The sequence below is a fragment of the Lissotriton vulgaris genome, unplaced genomic scaffold, assembly GCF_964263255.1.
Source record: "Lissotriton vulgaris unplaced genomic scaffold, aLisVul1.2 SCAFFOLD_308, whole genome shotgun sequence".
NCBI lineage: Eukaryota > Metazoa > Chordata > Amphibia > Caudata > Salamandridae > Lissotriton > Lissotriton vulgaris.
This window is the reverse complement of record NW_028253581.1, coordinates 598,741-602,999: the sequence shown is the minus strand read 5'-3', so window position 1 is coordinate 602,999 and position 4,259 is coordinate 598,741.

The window sequence follows — 4,259 nt, the reverse complement described above, 5'->3', positions numbered from 1 at the left end:
CTGCGATGATGCGTGGATTCAAATATAGTACTCTGTATTTTACAGTGAGTAATGAAAGGTTATACTAGTGTATGATGAGGTGTATCTGATTGTCATGTGGATGATATCATCTGTGATGTCATCAGTGATATCATTTGAGATGTCATCAGTGATGTCATCAATGATGTCACTGACCATGTCATGAAATATGTAATACTAGCAGCCCGCCCCAGCGTTGCCCGGGGCAGAAGAGGGCTGGGGGCAGCATTTAAGGCTTGCGTGCACTAAGGGCTCCCGGCCGTCCCTCTGTGCGCACCCGCTCTTGACCCGACTCCCTCCCACCCTGACTCCAATGTGTGCCTTTACCTTACCTTAGCCGCCGTTGGGGGCTGGGGGCAGCATTCGAGGCTTGCGTGCAGTAAGGGCTCCCGCCCGTCCCTGTGTGTGCACCCACTCCCGCCCGACCCCTCCCGCCCGACTCCAATGTGTGCCTTTACCTTGCACCCACTCCCGCCCGACCCCCTCCCGCCGACTCCAATGTGTGCCTTTACCTTACCTGAGCCGCCTTTCCTCCCCGTGCTCCTCACTTCACCGCCGCTCCATGTCCACCGCTCCTCCTCATCATGACGCACCTGAGCCGCCGCTTCTCCCCGCACTCCTCACTTCACTGCCGCTCCATATCCGCCGCTCCTTCTCATCATCACGCATGTCGCGGCCAGCGCAGCGTCGCTGCTGGCATTACTTTCAGGGCACTACTTTTTTTTAAAACTTATATTTTTAAATTTACGTTTATTTTACATTTTTTATAGCTTATGTCCATCTGCACACCCTGACAATTTCTACGATGTATCGAGTGTGTGGATTGGCGCTGTGGTTCCCGAGTTTACCTGGCTCAAAGGTTTGTGTTCTCTCTTTATAATAGTAGTATAGATGTGACATCATCAGCAGTGGATTGCAGGCGCGCGAGTTACAGTTAGTACAACTAACTATAACAGAGGAATTTCAATGGTTTCGTATGAATGAAATGTCCACCTAACTATAACATACCTGAAACCTATGTTTTTTTCAGTGAATATATATATATATATATATATATATATATATATATATATATATATATATATATATATGTATATATATATATATATATATATATATATCGTTATTCTCATACAGAGCGTGCCATATAACATACGATAGCACTTAAAAGGAAGCTGAATCTGAGTGTACGCTTTTAACCGTATCAGCCCCTGATGAAGAGATATTTTCCAAACGCGTCGGCTGCTGTCATGTGCTAAGAATCTCTGGACTGCTTGGCTACTCATACAGACAATAAAGCTTTCTTTGGCGTAAAGCGATGCTGTTTTCAAATGCGTCTTAATTGTTGGACAAGACCCCATCAAGCAAATATATTTATATCTATATATATATCCAACGTAGGTTTGGCAAGAAAACAAGCCACAGTTCACGGCGGGCAACACGGCAGGGAATGCCACTCCCACAAATACCAACGTAATCCAGTTTATGGAAAAATAAATGAATCCACTGGAGCCATGGCCACAATTCATAAACAGTCTTTTATTTTAGGCTTTCGGGCAGACCCGACGCGTTTCGCAGTTACCTCACTGCTTTGTCAAGGGTGATTCAATAAAGTGCAATACACACATTTAAAGGTGCAGGGTTCCAACTAAATAAACATAGTAAATATACTTCCGTTTTTTAGTTTCAAGCAGTATAAACACAAATAATTTTCACATTGCCCTAAATGCATTGTAGCCATTCATTATTAATAATAGTCAATTTTTGAATATAGCCCCAGTGGGCTAATATTATAAGTTCTAATGATAACATATCAAAAAACCATTCCTTATAGCACCTTGATTTACATTATTCAAAATTTCAAAATTATAACATTTAGGCTTTCAATATAACGTCTCTTTGTGGTGTAGCTCTAGTGAGCATATATTCTCAGCCTCTGGGCAAAACATCTTTGGAAGTTACGTCTTTTGTCTGCAAAGAAACAAATGGAAAACTGACTTTAAAACTAGTGCGAACCCTCAGTGTCCAAAATATAAACATAAGACTTTAAAATCAAACAAAGATATGCAGTAAGCAGAGGTTAGGATACAGAGCATGATTCATCTCAGGTGTATAGAAATTTCATTGTCCACATTTAAACCATAAGGAATCACGGTGTTATATTTTATAATTATCTTTGACTCTAGTTTCCTTAATTCTAGTGTGCGGTTCCCTCCTCTCTCTCTCAAGGGTATTGTGTCAAGCACACAGAATTTAAGCAGGCTTGGGTTTTGGTTGTATTTTTCAAAAAAGTGTCGAGCAACCGGGTACTGCTTGTCATTTTTACTAATTGCCCGCAGATGTTCTAAGATGCGCTATTTGGCCTTTTTGATCGTACTGCCTATATAACATAAATCACATGGGCATCTCAAGGCATAAATGGCAAATTCTGTATCACAGGATAGGTGTTTAAATATTTGAAATGCAGCAACATCTTTGTTCAGTTTTATTGTTTTGCAGTTATTGCTATAACGGCAGGCTTTACACTTAGAACATGTAAAGAAACCTCGTACTGGGTTTCTTTTCTTAATGTCTCTGATCTCACTTGTCATAAGTATATCCTTCAATGATTTGTTACGTCTAAATGTTATAGATGGCTCAACAGACAAGTTCTCTTTCAAATCTTCATCAGTTCTAAGAACCTCCCAAAACTTCCTTAGACTCCTACGTACCTCCCATGCCTGGTTGTGGTATGTAGTAATGAATCTCATCTCATTATCACTAGACAATTCTTTTTCTTTGTGAATGAGCAAGTCTTCTCTCTTCACTAGGGCAACTTTATCAACTGCTGTTTGGATAGTTGAACAGCTGTAACCCCTCTCCTTGAATCTAGATATCATCAATTGCTGTTCTGTTTCGAAATCCCCGGGCAAGCTGCAATTGTGTTTGGCACGCAGCAATTCACCGTAGGGGATACTATTGATAAGATCTTTTGGATGACAACTCTGGGCTAGCAATAAACTATTGCCAGCTGTCTTTTTTCGATACAGTTTACTGCAAATCGTATTATTGACAATGTTTAATTCTAGATCAAGGAATTCAATTTTCTTCTTACTCATCTCACAAGTAAACTGCAAATTGCATTCATTCTGGTTCAGTCTATTTACAAACTCTTCTGCCTGTTGTTGATCACCATCCCATATGCAGAATACATCGTCAATGTACCTTGCCCAGAGGACGACATTATCTTGGTACTGATCGATCTTCCGGGCAACCTGCTCCTCCCACCAGCCGAGGTAGAGACCTGCAAAGCTGGGGGCGAAGCAGGTTCCCATTGCCGTCCCCTGGGTCTGTTTGTACAAAACTTTATTGAAAATGAAGAAGTTATTTTTCAGACATAGTGCAATCATTTCTAGTATCATGTCTGTATGCAACAGAAAAGATAGTGACCTTTCTCTTAGAAAATATCTACAAGCATCTACACCCGCTGCCTGAGGGATGCTGGTGTAGAGGCTGCACACATCCAAACTCATGAGGAGATAACTGTCCTTCCACTCAATTCCATTAATCTTCCTCAGAAAATCTCCCGTATCCTTAACATATGCCGGCAGTCCCTGTACATATGGTTGGAGAAAGTAATCTACGTATTTCGACACATTCTCCAATGCAATACCCCTTGAAGATACTATAGGTCTCCCTGGTGGTATAGTGGAATACCAACATGGTTGATTACCACGAAGAAATTTCCAACCAACTTAAAGATTCCAATTGCTATGAGAAGTTGACATATAACTCTCTGGGACCGCTTACTATTAACATCAATGGTAAACGATTGACCTGGAAACAAGGTGGTCTTCTGAACGATGACGAATACCTCTACCTGAAAGTCTTTAGGCCGACTTATCCTTCGCTTTACACCTTGCCCAACGTGCACAAACATCTTTCATTCCCACCAGGCAGGCCCATCGTATCTGGTATTTGGGGGCCCACGGAGAGGTTGGCAAAATATGTAGACCTCTTTCTGGGCCCTTTGGTACGGAATCTGCCATCCTATATACAGGATACTAAGCATATTCTGAGTACTTTGGCACACTTAAACTGGCAACCAGGCACCATTTTAGCCACACTGAATGTAACATCACTGTATACCAGTATTAACCCTAATCTAGGTATACAGGCTGTTAACAAAATTCTCCACAATAGACCGGCCACAATGTGGCAACATTTATTTGCGGGTTTGTATCGCGCTAGGATCATCTCCC